The 21,254-nt window shown below is 25.6% G+C and overlaps 1 long non-coding RNA gene across 3 annotated transcripts; it reads left to right on the forward strand.

The window, feature by feature from the left end:
• Positions 1-8,661: 8,661 nt before the first annotated feature.
• On the forward strand, positions 8,662-13,281 carry LOC145829751 (uncharacterized). Of its 3 annotated transcripts, none has more exons than XR_014369577.1 (4): positions 8,662-8,911; positions 10,420-10,505; positions 12,274-12,337; positions 12,663-13,281. It is a non-coding gene; the product is annotated as an uncharacterized LOC145829751 (long non-coding RNA). The 3 variants fall into 3 exon arrangements; XR_014369576.1 differs by lacking the exon at positions 8,662-8,911 and adding an exon at positions 9,169-9,248; XR_014369575.1 differs by lacking the exon at positions 8,662-8,911 and having other exon boundaries at positions 10,385-10,505.
• The last annotated feature ends 7,973 nt before the right edge of the window (positions 13,282-21,254 follow it).

Consider the following 21,254-nt stretch of genomic DNA (forward strand, 5'->3'; position numbering starts at 1 on the left):
CTCTTAAAAGGAATAAATAATTAGGGCTTATATTTTTCGTCTGTTGTTAGGGAATTTTTTGTTATTCAGGTTCCTTTATTTAAATGATGTACTAGTTGAGTCTATGTAACTCTTTGATGTGTTGTCTTTTTTGTTAAGTTTTTATAAATAATTTTGTTTACCAAGCAATGTATTTAAATATAGCTTTATGTAGTTCTGCATTAAGTATTGTATATTTGCTTGGAGCAGTACTGCTGACTGTAATTTAAACATAACTGTCTGTATGCAAAAAGATTTGTTAGATAAAATATCTTGGGCCTACTCTGATTTTAAGTTTTAGAAAAGTTATAGTTTTTATCTTATCTACATGGGACTTATTTATAAATTTTATTTATTTTTGTGTATGGTTATTTCTTTAGTATACTTTTAGGTTTAGTAGTAAGTTAATAGCCTTAACATTTTTTCGTTTCTGTCTATTTTAAGTGTAAGATTTTGTTTAATCTTAATTATTTAGATATTGGTCAAAGAGCTAACCAATAAGAGTTTTAGTATTTAATTAATTATAGACATATTAGTCAACAGTTGTAGGCTTAATTGAATAAAACACTTCACTTTAAAAAAATTAGACTTCTACTAAACATCTTGTTTACAGATTAATAACTAATTATCTCTCTCTTATTAGTAACAAAAAATATGCTTTATTTTTTTATGACTTTTGTTGTAGAAAGGGCAACAGAAAACTGTGAAAATAAATGACCACAAAGGACTAAAACATAAGTGGGAAATGGTGTGGTGCCTATGGTAGACAATAGCAATATATTCAACAGTAATGGTCTAATAAAGAAAAGGGTTATGCTTACGAATCGGGGCACACGCTTTTCAACATTATTTGAAGGAACTTTTTCCTAATTTTAAAGATATTCAACATACTTTTGCTAACAGGTCCAAATTTCAAAAAGTAAAGACGTCGTAAGGTAAGAACTTTGAGAGGTACGCACCCGCGTAAGGTACGCACCCGCGTAAGGTACGCAAATTAGAAATTATCTTTTTATAGTTGGTTTTTAAAACTAAACATTTAAAAATTTTTTACAGGTATTATCAGAGACGAAGACAAGCTCTTTAAAGCAAAGTTAGAAAACTGTAACAGTAACTACCAGTGACATTTCAACTACGTTTGACAATTTTACTATTTCAAAACTTTATCGTCAAATAAATGAAAATTTTATTTTTGTGAAACTTGTATTTGACTAAAACGAAATAAAATTAAAAAAAAAGTTTAGTAATATATTTAGTTAAACCAAAGTTTAGTCAAACTTGTACTAGAACTGTTTTAAAAAGAAAATTAATTATTATTATCAGTAGATAGAAATAAGAATGCAACTCTTCAAAAGAAATTAAACTCTAAAATTTATCAATATTTTTAAGTTTTAACTAACTAAGTTTAAATAACTTTTTAAGTTTAAACCACAGACCATTTTTTAAATAAATATAAAAACAACTTAAACATTGTTTTCAAAACTAATTAAGTATAACAAATATACTGTATTTTTAAAGTAAAGATACTACTCAAAGATTTTGTTTAACTTCGTTTCTTTTTTCGTTTGCTTTGTTTGCTGAAAATTAAATTAAAAAAATATTAGATCGTTTTTATACAGCATGATCTGAACATCATCTAAGTTGACAGCACAGCAGAAGTATTAAAATAGTTTCAAGTCAAATTAGTTCTAAAATATTTGAACAATTGTCAAAAGCTGAACCTGGAAATTTCGAAATTATTTTCTTATATATGATTATTTAACTAAAATAATTCTATAAAAATAAGTTTCATGGCAATTAAGAGGCGACTGCTACGCTCTTTTTATTTTTTTTTAATATAAGAAACAAAAGTAAAACATTGATGTTAACAATATTAAAAACGTATGTTAAAAAAACCACTAAAGACATTGCTATTTTTTGCTAAATATAAGAATAAAATTAGATTAACTTGTTTTATTTTCGCTAAAAGTGTATGCACGCGTAAATTTTCTTGTTTATTTAAACTAAAACTTCGTTAAATAGCTTAATTATATTAAAAAACTATTGCACACACTATGTATGTGCTTGATAAAACGATAAAACTTTCAATACTTTTTTATTTTTTTAATAAGTATCTGCACAATATGTAAATTTTTCTTTATTCAACAATAAAAATTTGTTATAATAGTATTATTTAAACTATAGACTGTTGCACGCATAACTATAACAATGCAAAGTTGTAAAAAATATTTAATGAAAGCGTTTAAGATATCATTAACTTACTAATCAGGTAAGCATTTTAAAAGAAAACAAAGTTTGAAGTTATTTAGTTAAAATATACTTTATTTAATTGAATTTTTTTCTTATTTTCGTTAAATTTTAATTTTTAGATTTTAGAATTCAGTCTTAAATTTGATAAACATGACCAAAATAATGTTTTAAAGTCATGCCAATACTAATTAATTTTGTTAAAAATCATAAAACTACTACTTATTAAAAAATAATTACAATTAGTACTTTATAAAACTCGCCTCAACAAGCTGTTTTAAATCTATTTTTAATAACTTGTTTGAAACACGTTAAAGTTGTGACAATGGTAACATAAAAACTAGTAATAAACAAACATTGCAAATCATATTGTCATAAAATTACCAAAATGTCTATCATCTACGGAGCTGATGTAGAATTTAAAGAATGTGGAGTCTGTCCCTTGGAAAAGGACTTGATAAAAATTTCGCTAATTCTAGAGGTACTGACTTTTATAAAAACTTAATATGTCCTTTATTAATTTATCACTTTTAGTTAATTTTAGTTAATATTTATCATGTTTAAAGTTAATAAACGTTTTGTATATAATAAAGTAAAAGTATTTAATCATTTCAATAATTTTTATAAAAATTTAATACAGAGCGCTCAAATTGGACGAGAAAGCTACTATCGCGACTTGTTAATTAGGCACAACATCCTTCCAAAAGGCAGAAGATGCAAAAAATGCAACAACCCTTGCAGGTTTGTATGTATAGTTAATTAAATGTGATAAAAACATCTATGTTTCTTAACTATGTTTAATTATTTTCTAGAAAACATAAACATGTTCAAAAATTGATCAAGTAAAATGTTGGTTGATAACCTTGAGCAAAAAAAAAAGTACAAACTATATTTTTCATTATTACTTGAAAGTTCAAATTTGAACTAAACAAAATTCTAAACAAAAATTAAAGGGCCACTCCATAAGTAATATATAACTAAAAAATTTAATGAAAAACGCTTGTACGTCTAATTAACAACATTATTATAAAAAAATATTGAAATAAATTTCTATTGCAAGATAGATAATTTCTATTGCAAGTTTCAATATTCTTCTTTTTTATTTTGTATACAGTTCTTTTTTATTAGTGATAAACATACAGATAACTAATGTATATAACATATATGATCTAATATTTATAATATAAAAAGTAAAAAATGTTATGAAAAATATAAAATTTATTTATTTGTCGGCTAAAATGTGCGTACCATACCGACAGTTCGTTAGGTAATTGTATTCAATAATTAAGCTCATATACTAACTTTATTGGCTATTTACATGACTATACAAATTAAGGCCATAGGGGGGGATCCAACATTTTTTTTTACAAAAATTAACTTAGGCTTTTATATGAAAGCTTTAAGTACAAACTACAAACCAGTTTTTATAGAATTCAAAAATATTATTTAACTTTTGAGATATTTAATTTTTTGTAAAAATTTTTCAATATAAACGTATGGACCACAAATTTTTCGGGGTCAATTTTCTCGGAAATTTTAAAACGCACTAAAAACCTATCTCCTCCTTCATTTTTTGACCTAGAGACTTCAAATTTTCAGGAAATGTTCCTTTTAATATTTTGAAGAATCTGAATGTTGGAATTTTTGAAATTTTGAAAAATAAAAATTTTATCCACAAAAAACTAAAAAAAAAGGGTAGTTTTTTGACAATAATTTTTTTTTTACTCAAAATGAAAAAAATTCCTACAATAGATCCTTTTAAAGTTTAATGATACACATTCTGTAAAAATTTGAGAAAGATTACTCAAAAAATGAAGGAGGAGATAGATTTTTAGTGAAATAGTCTTTTTTCGCATTTTTAGTTTTCGCCTTCCATAAGGAACCTATTGAATGCCCTTTCTTTGATCGCTTATATCTCAAAAGTTACTTTGAGTTTTTTTAAGCGGTTAAAAGTGTCTGATAGCTTAGATTAAATTCTACAAAATAAGATCAAGTTGTAAAAAACAAAGTGGACCCCCCCCCCTATGGCCTTAAAAGATATTAAATTATTAATGTTATTTAACCAAATATAAAAATATATTTTGTATTAAAAAAAGACCTCACGTAGGTGTAATTAACATGAACACAATCAATAGAAAAATATTATATATGAAAATTTCAACATTAATTCATAAATTTTAGTTTTGTCAATTTTCCTCTACTACTACAATGTATTGCAATACTAACACTAAAAAATTAAATATGGTTCATAATTTTAAGGTCTGCAAGGAAGCAATCGAAGACCAACAAACAATAGGAGGGGTAGGTGTGGTCGTCGAAATTGACGAAACCCACCTTACCTCTAAAGCTAAGTACCATGTTGGCAGAGATGTAGTGAGGGAGCACATGTGGGCGTTCGGGGGAATCGAGAGACACACGGGCCGAAGGTTTTGTGTGCCTCTCGGGCTTGGCGGTAGCCGAAACATGCCAAACCTCGAGCCCCTCATAAAAAAACATATAAGGAGAGGGTCAATTATAATGAGTGACAGCTGGCCCGCCTACAACAACATAGGTAATCTTGTCGACGCCAACGGGGCGTCGATGGATTACTGTCACTATAAAGTGAATCACAGCGTAAGTTTCGTCAACCCGTCCAACCGTTGGGTTCATACCCAAACGGTTGAACGGTTTTGGGGCGATCTGAAGGACCACATAAGTGGTCGTGGCAAGGGGTTAAAAATTGAACAAAATGTATATAGATACTTGTTTTTGAAACAGAACAAAATCAACAAGTTTCATTATTTGTTACTCGAGTGCGGGAAGTCATTCCCGTACGAAGTAGAGGAAGACTAATTTTTGTAATATGTTTGTAGTACTTAAAAGGTTTTCGTTTATTATTCGTGTTTTAGTTACATTGGTAGTTGAGTGCAGGAGGTCACTCCTGTACGAACAGAATCATCGTTTTAGTAGTTAATTAAAAGTAAATAGTTAAAAGTATTAAAGATTTTCGTTATTATTCATTTAAAGAAATTTCTTTATAGTTAAGCTGTTAGTATTATTGAAATAGTTTTTGTAAATAATAAAAAGCGTTGATACAACAGCAGCATAATTAGTTTTATGTTTATATATGTTTAATCAATAAAAAAGTAGATTTCTGTATAAGAGTTTATGCAATAATTTAAGTTTTATAGCTACTTTTAGTTTTTTAACTACTTTAGAATAAATATTATGTTTTACTAAGGTCAAGTCAGTCAAAAAGATATTTAAAAGATATTCTTAAGTTTATAAAACAAGTATTTATGGGTAGAAGTTGTTTTTAAACAAAACAGGTTGAAGTTAAAGTATTTTTGAGGCTAAGTTTCCGATACAAATAATAGTTATTTTTGAAATAAATAAAGATTTATATTTAATATTGTTTGTTAGTTTTTTATTTAGCTTAGAAATTCGGCTAAAGCTTATACTTTTGATATTGTTTACCTAACGATATAAAACGCTTAAAAAAATTGGTCTAAATACCTGGTGTAAGATCAAACTTTTTGGTTATCGAGTCGTACACAACATGCTTACGTTTTTCAATCAACGTGCCGGATCCGAAAAAAAAACAGCTTTTTGCGGACCGGAGCATTTCAAACTAGTGGTTTACCGGATCCAGTATCCGTATCCAGCCGAATAATGGCCCGGGTTGTAATTTAAATAAAAGTTTTGAAACCGGCCGAAATCTAATTTTATGGAAACAGTTGATCGCTTTTTTAAATCCTTCAACTTCACAAAATTTATCAAGTCTGAGAATTTTAGATGTAGATTGAGACATGTCAGATGTTTAAATAGTGTCTACAAAATAGAACTGACATTATAATTGACAAAGGTACGTATGTAAAAAATTGTCCTAAAAAAAAACTTTGCTTGGGGTAGTTTAACAAAAAGATATTCAAACTAAGTTTAAACAACAAAATACATTAGACTTAGTGGTGTAACTATTAGTACACATTAATTTATAAAGTAATTTTTTAGCATGTTTTTAATATCAGATTCTTATAGTTTTGTTTTGTAAAAATATGATACATATTTTTATAAAAAAAAATGTTGTATTGTCCCTTTTCGGGCCTGTCACTTTGCTCGTAAGTCGTATACTTATACTGATACTGTTATAGTCCCTAATATAGTAGGTGTAAAAACAAATAACAACTACTAAACTCATTTTATGTTAATTTTTAAAATACTTATGTTAAATAAACTTGTGTTTATATATTAGATTAGTTGTTGTATTATAGTTAATTAGTTAAACTTGAACCGCTTTAATCAAGGTTTTTTCTGACAAAAATTTTGAATCAAATTTGAAAATTAAATTCAAGTTGATTATTTAATAAAATGGTCTGTAGTTTAAACTTAAAAAGTTATTAGATTTTATTATTTATATAAACGATGTAGCCTTAGAGGTTATATCGCTAGGTTATATCCTTAGTTGATTCTAAAAGCAACATTAAGCTTTTTGCAGACGACACAAAAATATTTAGCCAATCTAACTTAGTTTTACAATAATCTTTAAATAAAATCTACCATTGATTAAAAGAAAGGAGATTAAACCTAAATCCCAGCAATGTCATGTTTTGAATATTCAGAAAAGTACACCTATTCCAACGTTTGATTTTAAAATAAACAATGCAATCTTACATAAAACTGAAGTATTTAAAGACCTTGGAATTTTTATTTCAGATAATTTAAAATGAACCCATCACATTAACTATATTTACCGTACTGCATCAATTTTATCTCTTAAGCACTAAAAAGCTTTATATCTACGGATTTGGTAATTCTTAAAAAACTGTACCTAGTTTACATCCGTCCTAAGATGGAATACAACACACCTTTATGGTCTCCATATTCTATAAAAGACATCAACCAAATAGAATCTATACAAAGAAAATTTACGAGATTAATCTTTAATCGGTGCAACATTTCATATACGTCATACATAGACAGACTAAAAAAGCTTAATATAAAAACTTTAGAGTACAGAAGACTTGAATTTGATCTCATTACTTTTTTTAAACTGATTAACAATGAAACTACTATTGATTCTCAAACTTTCTTTAAACCTTATGAAAATAATTACTCACTCAGAGGTAATAGTAGAAAATATACATGCAAATATCATTTCTACTATGTTGGTTGGCACAAATCTTTTTTCTATCGTTCGGTAAAAATGTAGATCAAACTTCTAAATGAACTAGTATCGTGCAAAAATCTTAAACATTTTCGATTAAACTTAAAAAAATTTGATTTAAATAAAATATTTACCAGTAAAATTTATAAGTGATTAGTTTTGTTCATCTCTTTAGCCATTGATTTGGTGTGTGGTATGTAGTTTATTGGTAGTTTAATCTGTAAGCTACACCTTCCCCTTATAGATTTTAGGTACTTTTTCAACTTTGATATTTTGGAAGGGCTATTGTTAGTGTGCTTTAGGCTTTAGATTTTAAAATTATTGGATACTCAGTTGATTCCTAAGCTAAATTTGTGAACTGTTGCTGCCACATTTTTGAAGTGATTTTTGACTGAATTTGACGTGGTGAAACTTTAAAACATAACGAGTGGCAAATAGTAGCTGAGATCAATGTTCTGCAAGATGAAGACAGGTTCTGAAGAATTTTGACAGGAGTTGCTTGTTACAGGGATTTGTTGCTTTGGAACGTATAATTGGAGATTGGTGACTTTGGAATCGTTGAATATTTGTTTGTTAAAGTTTTAGTTTATTCAGTGTGTGCCTTGTATAAGTTTTATGTTTATTTAATCACTGTAATTTGTTTTCTTTTTCTTTTTATTTTAGTGTCTTTCAGTTTAAGTGGCTTAAGTTTTAATGCCTAGGTCCTTCGTTGGACAATAAACTTAATAATAATTTAATTTTTAATTATTTCTAATTTAATTTTTATCTACTGATAAATATAATAAATATCTTATCTTAAACTAATATGAACTAATTATTAATTTTTTTTTGAACTTATTTGGTTTTAATAAAATAAATGTGTCACAAAATTAAAATTTTCATTTATTTGACGATAAAGTTTTGATATAGTAAAAATGTCAAACGTAGTTGAAATGTCACTGGTAGTTACTGTTACAGTTTTCTAACTTTGCTTTAAAGAGCTTGTCTTCGTCTCTGATAATACCTGTAAAAAATTTTTAAATGTTTAGTTTTAAATAAGTATCTCAAACCAACTATAAAAAGATAATTTCTAATTTGCGTACCTTACGCGGGTGCGTACCTCTCAAAGTTCTTACCTTACGACGTCTTTACTTTTTGAAATTTGGACTTGTTAGCAAAAGTATGTTGAATATCTTTAAAATTAGGAAAAAGTTCCTTCAAATAATGTTGAAAAGCGTGTGCCCCGATTCGTAAGCATAACCAAGAAAAGTATAACAATTCATTTAAGCTTAAATTAAATTACTGTTTTTAACTATAAAAAATAAAACACATTAAAACAGTGTTTAAAAACTTAACAGTGTGTGTTTTTATTTTTGCTTTGTAGCTAGTATTGTTTAGCTTGATGACCAAAAGGTCCTTCTCTACATTGAAAAGCTGTGACTGTGAACACTCACACTTTTCTTTCTATCAAAGTATTATACGCATTGGAAATAGAGGCTTACACTGCTAGCAAACTATATAGACTGAGTAAGTATGATTTGCTACATTTATTCTAATGGTTTGCATAGTTTTCAAGCTACCCACATACAAAAGGCATAACTGTACTTCACATCTAGGGAAGCTCCCTTAGATAAGAGTAATTTACAAAATTTGTTACTTTAGTCAGGATCAGACATGGTAACAAGCGCCGCCTTTTAATTATATCTAAAACAAATTTTTGGAAATCCCCGGTAGTAGGATTTAAATTTATTATGAAAGAAAATGTTTTATATAATAAGTCATGAAGAAAACACAATTTTTGTAAACATAATTTAGATTAAGAATAAAAAAACAAATTATTTTTAAAAGTATGAATGCCTCTAATGTTAGTTTATGTTTTTTTTTTCTAATAAGGTTAATTTTTAGACATCTAATGACTAGATTAATCATAACTAAATTGTTAACTGTTAGTTGTAAGTAATGATGGAATAGTAAATTTGAGAAAAAAGTATCTTCCACTATTAGATAGTAAACTTGACTAAAAACTTAATAGTATTGAATATAAATAATGTTAAGGATTGTTTAAGTTTTTTGATTTTTACATCTTTAAGATTTTATTTTTCTCAACTTTGATGAAATAGACAAAACTGATGATTTTTAGCTAAACATCTTTTTTCAAATCTACTTTTATTTTCACTAATATATCAAGTAATTTTCATTTCTAAACGTAAATATAAAATTAGAATTTTTCACTTGGTGTACGTTTTTCAAAAATTATTTCTTTAAGAAATACAATCACTATATATTCATTTTTTTACAACTTTATAATTTTATTTACAACCTTTAAACTATCCTTTATTTAGATGAATTATAACTTTTTTTTTTTAATTTTTAAGGTGGTAAATCAATTGGATCTATTTTATTTTATAAAAACCTTGTACATTACTGTATGATCTACATTGTGTTATTAAAAATTATAGTACACAATTTAAGTTTTTTATAACTAGTTTAGTAAATTAAGAGTGGCTAACAGGTATAATAAAGTGCTTTTTATTCTTAAACTCAATATGTTTTGCTTATTTTTTTATTAATTCAATCCCTTAAAACCTTTTTTTTTGTCTTATGAGTTGTACACACGCAGGAAAACTCATGTTTGTTAAAAAATTATGAGAGTCTCATGCTAACTTAAGTTATTTTTGACACTTGTTGAGTCTTATGCTAGTCATTAGAACTTTTTCTTGAATTAAAATTATTTAATTGCCTTAATTTTATAAACTTGCTGTTTTAATGTATATATTGTCAGTTGGTAGTAGTTGTATCTTTGACTTATATGAAATATATGTAAATGCTTATATAAGTTGAGGGTATCCCTGTTATCAAAGTTTAATAACCATGTATCTTGTTTGCAGTAAATACTTGAGAAATTTTTTAATTTTTTAAGCTCTTTAAGTTTCAGTTAATAGTTTAGGAAAGTATCTAATGACTTAACTATTTTTTTTAATGTACTAATAATATTTAAGTTACAGACTAAATACAATATTTTTAAAACTCACCAGACTCAGAAGATAAACCACCTTTAGATGTTTAACCACTGAAAAATAGAGATATCTGAAATCTTGGAAATCAGTTGATGACTTTAAAGGTTTTTTTTATAGGTAACAATTAAAAGTAATTTAAAACACAAACTTTAGTATTTATACTTTGAAATCAACTACACAATTTTTTTTTATGGAAAAACTTAGCTTTTTTTACTGAATTTTTTAAAGCAAAGGTTTTTAAAGCAGATTTAAGATTTTCATTTCTGTTTTTTATAAAAAATGTTTTTTTAGTTACTTTTTAAAGTACAATTTGTAATTTGAGTTTAATATTGCACAAATAATCATTTATCATGTAAAGTCTAAAATCCTATTTCACTTATTATTTGAAAATTGATATTTTTTTAACAATTTTGTAAGTATTGTTATTCAACAGTTAGCAATGCAATTTTCAATATTTTCCATAAACTTAGACTATAAATTTAAAATGGTTATAAACAGATTTTGCAAATATTTAAATAACATCTTTGAGTTCAAAACAAAATTTGCTTTTTATTATTAAATAAATTAAATGGTTTAATGGAGTCATAGGGATGAAGGGAGGCAAATAACTTGTTAATAAGATTTAGTTTTATTTTTACTCAATTAACTACGATATCGGTTGTTTTTTTATGAAGTATAAAATAAACAAATAGCTTTACTTAAAACTTTGGTCATAACATGCTTTGTACTGTAGTATTATAATTTTCTTACTTTTATTTTAAACTTTGATTTTTCAAGCAAAAAATTATAAATGAATTTTAATGTTGTGAAATCAATTATTTATATGCAATGTCAAAATACCTTTTTATTTTATTACTTTAAAATTCATTAATATTTTTCAATTATTGTTTCCATAAATTATTAAATACTGTTATCAAGCACTATTTAATAGTTTAGTTAAAAATTTATTTTATGTTATTACTATACTTAGACTTAAATCTTTTGATGTTTTTTTTTTGTTTTTGCAAAACTTGGTTTTGTAATTCTATTAATTAGATCATTTGGTTAATTGAGGCCATAGGGAGGGGGGAAATCTGTTTACAGCATTTAGTTTTAATTTTTCCTTATTAATTTGACATAAAAATTTTTCAAAAAAAAAAGGAACTTAATTTTTTATATAGTTCATAACATATTATAATTTAAATTTTAATAAATCTTTTTATGACAAGTGGTTTGTAATAATATCAAGATCTCTTTCTGAGAGTTTGAAGTAAATTGTTTTAAAGTTGAAAGAGGTGGTAGACTTTTAGTTTTTTCTATTAATGCCAAAAAAATTGACTTAGGCAGATTTTCATACTTTACAGTTGACTGGATTTAATAAAAAAAAGTTTATATAACAAAAAATAATTAATTTTTTCTAAAGAAAGTATGTTCTAGCAAATTATTTTTAAATATAGCCAATGTTTTTTTTTTTATAATTTCGATCCCTTATGGCATTAACAAGTTGTACACACCTTGTATATAACATGTTACAAGCTTCTTAAGTTGTTTTATTCATAGAAGCCTTATGCTTTTTACCATTTTTTAATGGTTAATTGTTATGTTTTTTGGTATAAACAATAAATTTTTTATATGTTACAATGTTGTCATAATTATATACCTACATTTTTAAATTATATTTTAACCAAAGGTGTTACTAATAGAGTGAAAAAAATTTTCTAACAAAAGTCGTGACTAAATAATCTTAAAATTATAAAAAAGTATTTAAAGCATGGCTAAACTTAAATATAAATCATGACTAAATTTTTACTGTTTATTTATTAATTCATTTTATTTGACAAATAGAATATGTTAATATTCTTCTTCAAAAAAATAACGATCGAACCTTTTCAGGTTAGATCTGCAATAAACATACTTAAACAGAATCTGAAAGACTTCATTTACACGCCAAATTCAAGTAAGCTAAGTTTTGATAACAAAGAAAATATAACTTGTTTTTTAATTTAAGCTTTTATTAAATAAATATGGTATAACATTAGTTTTTAATTATTTTCTCAAAAATAAACATCTTTATTTATTTATAAACGCCTAAAAATGTACTACTACTTTCTTACAACCGAAAATTACTAACATTAAATTAAAGATTTAGTCTAATCATTTTTTGGTTAAATTTAACAACAGTGAAATTAATAAATGTTATTTATTTTCTAATGATTTAAATAGTTTTTATTTTTCCATATAAATGAATTTTTTAAATATAAAATTTTTCAATTTTTTTATAGGTCCTTTTGTGGAAGAACCTAACTTTCATTTTGAAGTCAACGAGATGTATTAAAATATCACATTTAGTTAAAAGGCACAGGTAAAACCACTCAAAATCCATGTTGTATAGTGATAGTCAATTGTGTTTATTAACAACTAAACTAAATAGCTTAAATTTTGTTTTAAAGAGAATGTATCTAACAAGAATTAATAAATTTCTGATTTTGTTTTTACTTTACTATTAAAAAATTTCAGTCAAAACACAAGTTACTAAAATATTTATGTTTCATTTAAAATAATTATTTTTACTTCCTACTTAGTAAGTTGTCATACTTTCTGTAATTGCATTTCAATCAAAAGTATAAATTATTATAAATGCTTTATTTTAAACGCCAATTAAAATACGTAAAGAATGTTTTAAAACTTTCTTATATTTTACTAAATTTTTTCTTCGTATTTTTTTTGTAAAAGTAATTATATTTCTGCTTTTCTTATTTACTTTCACAACATAAATATGTGTGTTATTAAAAAATTGTTCTTAATATTGAGTGTTAGACGAAAATAAATTCTTTTATGGACAGAGTACATTTCTAACCTAATTTTAATATTCCTATAATTTCAAACGTTTTATAATTATTTGTTTAATACAGGTCAAAAATATTTTTACAAGTTTTGTGCAAGCGCTTATAATACTTATGCTCATTGAAAATGACAATCACAAATTTTAACAAAGTCATGCTTTTCTTAAAAAGACAAAATACTTCTCATATAAACCTATGAAAAAATTGAGAAACTTCACTTAAGTTTAAAGTATTTTTACTTGAGTTATTGTCTAGGCTTTCTACTGTTTTCAGTTATGCTGATCATGTTTTTATTCGAAATTCTTTAATATATTTATTTACAAAATTTTATATGTAAAATGCACAAATTTCTTAAAACAAGAGTTTATTTTTGCATTTTTGTAGTAACTATAATAAGTGCAATGATGACTGAACTGTTAATTTTTTTGTAAAATAAAAGTTTTGACTTAAAGTTTTTTTTGTCTATTAAACTTTGAAAATTCTTATTTTTGTAGTTTTTATCATGTATTTTTTAAAATTTGTATTATATCTAAAATATCATATAAATCCTATGTGTTCCTTAAAGAAAATTTTACCAAACTAGTTTTAGCTCAAATCCTTTTTTTTTTGAATTTTCAACAGCTTTTTTGTTTTATTTCTGAAATTTAAACTTAAACAAGAAATTAAACTATAAAAATTAAATGTTTTTGTAAAATTGCGACAACTCCCAATTATAACAATAAAAAAAGTTTAAATTATAGTTTTGTAAAATTTTTTTATGTCGTGCACTTGTTCATTAATAAACATATTTAATAAGCTCGTTATCTATACATCAGAAAAATATTTATATTATTTAGCTGTTAATAATAAAACTTACTGTTGTGTTGAAGGTTTATATAATGTTTTTATTTACAATATCTCCCAGTTTGCCTTTTTTCACAAACTTTGAAGCTTCAATTGAATAAATAAATCTTAAAGCACATCAGTAATTAAAAATAATGTTACATAAATAAAATAACGTACAAAACACCATAAAATTTTTTTTTAAACTTAAAGCTAAGTAAAGTAAGTTATAGATAGTTATCTCTAAAATTAAATTTTCTATTCAAGTTTTACTCATTAAACACATTAAAGTTGTTTGAAATAAAGTAAAGTTCCTTTAAAATTTGAATCTTTGCTTTATATTATAGCCACTAATATTCAAAGAAAGAGATACTAACTAATTTAAAACTTTTAGATGCGAATTCTTTTAATATCATAAACTTTAGTAACATAAGTTTGTAATAAATTGTATAAGCAGAATATTTTTTTAAATTTAGTGTTAAATAATGTTTGTTAATATAAGCATGATAATTAAAATTATCATTAGTTGATATTTTAATAAAGTTGTTACAACAACAAAAATAATTAAGAAACTATAAAATTTAAGAAACTGTAAAACAAGAGGTGAAAGTTAGCTATAAATTGAAAAATTTACAAGCTATTATGAAGAAATATGAGAATAGTTTAAGCGTACCATTTGTTTTACTCACTAGTTTCTTTTTTTAGTTCTCTCTCTCTCTTGCGCTTTAAGCGTGTGTAATTTTGAAAAGTTTTAAAATAAAGAGAATAACTCGAGCGCGCTCACGCGTACCACTTATTTTTCACTTTAGTTTCTTTTATTTCTCTAGGTTTCTCTCAATTTACTATAAAACTTTAAACACGTGTAAACAGATAAAACAGCTATAATTAGTGACTTTAAAATTTTACCATGTCTGGTCAGGATCTAAACTAACCCGAAAACAGTACGATTTTAGTTTTAGTAGGTTAATCAAAAACACAATAAAATTAGCTATCTTACATGACAATTCAAAATCGGACAGTATAGGTTTCAACAATTCAAATTCTTAAAAGAAAAATTCTTATGAGAACATATTTCAAAAATCAACAAAAATTTTAAGTTGAAAAAATGGTTGTAAATTTAACTAACAAGATTATGGTAACAAAAAATAAACCAAAAAACAATTATTGAAAGACAATTTTCAAAATTACTCAAAGTTATTATATTTCTAAACTAATTTCAACCATATCTCAAATAAAACTTGAAGTATTTTAAAAAAATGGTCAGTAGGTATTAATTATATCTACAATATATACTTTTTTTTTCTAATAAATTTTAGTTTTTGGTTTTTTCGTTTATGTTTTTTTTTAATTTGAATTTTCCGAATTTTAATTGTCGTGAAACTGCTGAAATCGACTGTCCTTTGTAAGCTCAAAAATATTTAAAATTTACACAATGGTGTACTACTCGATAAGCGAAAGGTTTTTTAGTACATTATGTCCTTAGACCAAAGTTTTTGAACGCTTTTCTTCTGTTGTTAAATAAACAAAAAATGATACTAGAAAACACTTAAAATAACTTAAAAATACTGATACAAAAAACTAATGAACAAAGTTAATAAATCATAATCCATTTTGTTTTTTATTTCTTCGTCTGCTTTGGTTTTTCAAAGTGTTGTTTTATCTCGCTTTTTTTTTCTATATAGAAAATCGATCATTATAAAGGTCCTTCTACTCATCAATGTTGACAATAAAGCTCTTTAGATCGCGTTTGCGAACGTCCTTAAAATGTAGTATTGGACGACTGCGGTTGTGTCTGCAACGACTATTTCGCTGTATTAGTATTAGTATTAGACTATATTTGCTCGCCACCAATCCTCAAAGCAAAACTAAGCTAGCATAAATTTCGCTGGTTAAGAGTCCAGTACGTCTTAACACTTCTTCGTAGGTTATCTTTTGTTACCACACAATTCTAAGAATGCCACGAAGCCATTTTAGGTTGAAGGTGTTGATTTTATTTTCTTGCATTCTAGACAACGCCCACGTTAACACTTTAATGTTCTTGATTAAAAGCACAACAAACTTTCTTTGGCATAGAACTGAAGTTTTTTTTAAGGTTATTGGTAAGGCCGAAATCTAAGCATGATTACGAAAACTGATTTAGCAATTTTAGATAAACTTAGGGAGAAGGTGTTAGGTTCGCAGATCCATCAGCAAAGAGAAGGTAACAATGTGTTATTTTTTTTTTAGCTTTTGCTTACATTTCAGACGAGCAGAGTCTGAAATGTAACCTTCAGTTCATCTATGGAACTTTAGTTTTAAAGCCAATAATCCCAAAAGCTAGCTTTAACTACATTGAAAATAAAATTCAAAAATGTGTTGGAGCAAGTACCCAACTTGCTTAAACACATTTTTTTTAAGTTTTAGATGAATCTGAACCACTACCATCTTGTTTGGTGGTTGCCTTTTTGTTTTTAAGAAATAAGAATTAAGACATATATTGGTATATTTTGATTAAAACTAAAATATTTTTTTTAATTTATGTCAAAGCTTTTTTTTCTATATTGCATTGTTTTTTAATAATTTTAATACTTTTACTTTTAAGTTTTTGAAATAAAACTATTTAATAAAGCTAGCAATAAATACAAGCTCTAAGATTATTAAAACATTTTTCAAATGCTGTAACTAATTCTAATAAGACTAAATTTCAAGCGTAAGTTATAAATAAAAAGTTAGAAATACAAAAACTAAAAACTTTCTTATTTCATTTTAAGCCTATAGTAAAATATTTTTTCATACTTTTTTTAAGAGGATATTTTTAAAGTGTTAGAACTAATTTTCACAATTATTTGTTTGTTAAGTTAATTATTTTAGATAGTTAAACATTATTTAAATAAAAAATTTAATTTTTTTCAAATTATTACGTGCAAAAATATCACTCCGTGCTAAAGTGACGCCGTGCTAAAGTGTCACTCTGTGCTAAAGTGAAGCCGTGCTAAAGTGTCACTCCGTGCTAAAGTGTCACCCCGTGCTAAAGTGACGCCGTGCTAAAGTGACACTCCGTGCTAAAGTGTCACTCTATGCTAAAGTGACGCCGTGCTAAAGTGACGCTGTACTTTTTTGACTTAAACCCCAACAGTGAGTACTAAAGAAGACCTGAAATTTATTATATTGAATTTAAATACAATCCTGAAAAACAAATTCAATTAAACTTTACTGATGATTATTAGATAAAACCCCGAAAAACTTAATCAAACATTACAGTATAATTACAATTTAGTTTATATAAACCTTGCAATCTTTTTACCTAAAGTTTAATCTTTTTTTTTAAAGCAACAATTGTGGTGAACGACTCGACAACCGAAAGATTCCTTCGTACACCAGATCCTTAGACCAAGTTTTTTACCGTTTTTCTTTAACCGTTCAATAAACAATACTATCAAAAACATTTTTCAAAAGAAAATCAACGTTTGAAAATTATTTAGTTAAAATCATAAAACAACAAATGTTGTTTAAATAACATCATTTATTTGTTAACTATAACATAGTTATAGATGGCAACGTAGACCTGCAAACAGGAAACTTCTGACTCGCGACTTATTTTTAGTTTGAAAACAACTGTGAGAAACAACTAAAGTTGAGTTTTTAAAAATCTTTTATAAATTTTACTTTCAGTACACAATACAATAATGTGTATTAAATGTTTATCTTACTTTAATTTTACTTTAAAAGATTAGGGAAAAATAATAGTTTTCTTATTAACGTGGCTGGCAAAAATCTATATTTTGATATATTCGGCCTGTAACTTATTTATTTTTGTGAATCAATTTTGCGAACGACAAAAATTTAAATTTTGTTAAAAAACGAATATTTATTATGTTCCAAATGTTATTTAGCAAAAAACGATTTTTAAATTTTAAACTTTTTTGATCCGGGTCTTGGCTTTAAAAAATAACCGGACCTGATCGGATCTCGGTTTAAAAAATAATTTAGATCAAATTGAGCACAAGTCTAGATTGGTACCCCCATATGTTAGAACTCGTTTACTTAAAATTTCTATCTTTAGTGCAGATTAGAACCTTTCTACTACTTTCTTTGTTGTAGACACTACTCCAGAAAACTTTAAGGCACTTCACAGGAAAATTGCTGTTAGGCAAAAACGGGCTGAAGTAGCATTGAACTGCAAATTTGAAATACGTATTAATAATTTAACTAACAATTTCTTATAAAATTAATGTTTTTTTTTTTAACATAATTTTTTTATTGTAATTAAATGATATGTCAACTGATTTTTTTTAAACCAAATGAAGAACAAAAGTCATTTGTCTTAAAGTAATAGGTTTCTCAAAGTTATTGCTTTATACTTTTTTAATATCAAAAATTATATTTTTGAAACTTTTAAATAAAGCAAGTTAAACTTATTCTTTTGTATTTTAAAAGCTTGTAAATGTTAAAAATGTATTATTTATAAAATTTTTATAGAAAAAAGATCACTTCCTACTAGATTTTTCAATAAAAATTAAAAAAATAAGTTGTTAAGGCTATTTTTCAAGATATGTCGGCTGTAACTGTCTAATAAAAATTCCATGTGTTTTTATAATTTGCATATCTTAGCGTTGTTCTTTTAAAAAAATTTTTAATTAAAAGTTATTTTAATATACACATATAAACTATTGAGAATGCGTAACTCATCTAAATTGTTTAACGTCTACCAGCTTAACGACAAAAGTTGCAAAACATAACTAAAAAAAGTAAATATATTATATGGAATAAGTTACCACAGGATGTAGTATTGTGTGAGAGGGTGGAACATTTTCGCTTAAAACTAAAAAGATTTAATTTACATACTATAAAGATCAGTAAAATTCTATAACATTCCATTATAAACAAAATATAAAAATAAATAATAAAATTTATATAATGTTTATCTAATCAAAATTAATAACTAACTATTCATTTGTCTATTTGTAATATTAGTTATTCTTATTTCCATACGCCTCCCCCTATGAGACTAACAACTTACTTTTTTAATTTTATACAAATGTATTATGTGCTATGAACAATGCTTCAGGTCATTTATTTGATTGTACTTTCTTATGGAGGTGCATTTACTATTTCTTTTTTGTATGTACGAAGTTATCGCCTTTTATATTAAACAAACAAGTTCAAACTTTATTAAAATATGGTTTTTAAGTGTTTTTTTTACTTTAAAAGACTAATTTATGTATTAAAGAAAATCTATATGCACTATCAAAATTTGATATAAGCTAAAATTCTTGCATTAACTGGCAAAACCTTTGTTGTAGACCCTTTGTTTAAGCTAGGTTTTAAAGTCTAAGTGTACTAGAATTTTTACTTTCTTTCCATAAATTTTGAAATAAAAGTTGAAAACTGTGGGTTAATTTTATTAATTCTTATGTGGAGCATAAACAAAACAAGCGATCTCGGAGTTATTGCAGCTGTTAAAAAAGATAATTTTGTTTTTGAAAAACATACTGTCATTACATGAGCTAGACGATAAAATTTGCCAATTACTAAAATAAAAAGGTTCAAATCAAAAAAGGATTTGTTAATGTTAGCTATGGAAGGTCTGCAACTTTGCTAGAATAAGAGAAAGAGGCAGTGGACAAAGCTAAATGAAATACACTAAAATACGAAACACAAAACGAGGATAACACTCAGTAAACTTATGCTTTTAAATAAAATAATTAAGTTTGTTTTGTTTAAATGTAATTGCATTTTCAAACTTAGTTTATTTTCTTAATAAAAAGTTTAAATGATATCCATTCATGCTGAATTATTTATTGATAACATTTGAATGTTATTTTAAGCTTCTACTTTTAAATGTAAATTACTCCAGTCTTTATATTACTTAGAGATTAGCAATTAAAATACTAAATTATTTTATACTTGATAAAGCTTGGAGTTGTGGGAACTTTATAATATTTTGATACTTTATTGTTTATTTTATTCAAACGTAACCTAACATTTTTTGATTTATTAAAATAACTTTTTATGTATGCAGAAAGAGCTAAATAAAATGTGCACATCCTCTATAAATTAAATTAGATCGAATAAATTGGTTGCTACGTTTTATATTAAAAATAAGCGGATAGTATAGTATTTTGAAATATTTTGTTTTGTTTTGTTATTTTGTAAATATAGTATTGTTTAAAGTTTTGCGAAGTTTTCTAAAAACGAAAATGTTATTTATAATTATAAAATAAATTAGTTTGAAAGACAGTTTGTATAGAAAAAAATTACAAACATATTAAGTGCTTTTGTTCAAAATTAGTATTTTAATTCAAGTTTCAAATGCTTTCTACAGAAAATAAGTTATTTGATCTTTAATTTTCGTTTATTTTTGTTAAAATTTTATAGCCTGTGTTAAATATAGTAATCTTTGGTTAGTTCTTCTTGAGTTCTAAAAGCTGACTACAGTAAATAAACAAATTTTGTACACTTTAAGTCGGTGGTCGGTAAACTGTGACCCGCGGGCCAAATGCCGCCCATGACTGGTAAAAGTGCGGCCCACGAGCATGTTTTTAATTTCAATATGATTCAGCTTATGAAAGATATAACCTGCGGCCCGTGACATGTAAATGTTGTCTACGACTATATAACCGAAAGGTGTTTTGTACACCATGTTCATAGACGAAACTTTTTGAACGCTTTTTATTGTCGTACAGAAAAACAAAGTAGCCCACTAATTGCTTTTTTTTATCTACACAAGATATTTAGGTTTGAAGTTAAACGCAAAAAAAAATCTTTAGGTAAAGTTTATGAGAAATTCGAAACTTACACAAGGTATTTTTTGTCTGTTATAAATAGTTACGACTACGGCTTATTTCTAGATTTAATTTCAACAACTAAGTGTCTGCTGACTTCGCTTTAGATAAATACGTAAAAACTTTAATACAAAAACTACTAACAATGGTTTTTAATTTTTATACAGTAATCTAGAACTGCTTCTATCGTTAATAGCTATAAGTAAATATATTTTTCTGTGGCTGTAACTTTGAAAATCTTTATAAGGTTATAAACTTCATGGAAGCAAAATTTTTCACAGAGTGTGCCATTTCAAGAATTAAGATGGCCTAAAGCTGCAAAGGAGCCAAAGGGGGGACGTGAGTAGTAAAGGAGCCATGAGAGCATAATTTGAAACTAACACTAGATATTCAGTAGTTAATGGTTAAGAGCGAAAATGGTCTTAAACGTATTCAAGAAAGTTTT

This window comes from Thalia democratica, chromosome 2, assembly GCF_965202585.1.
Source record: "Thalia democratica chromosome 2, ktThaDemo2.hap1.1, whole genome shotgun sequence".
Classification (NCBI taxonomy): Eukaryota; Metazoa; Chordata; class Thaliacea; order Salpida; family Salpidae; genus Thalia; species Thalia democratica.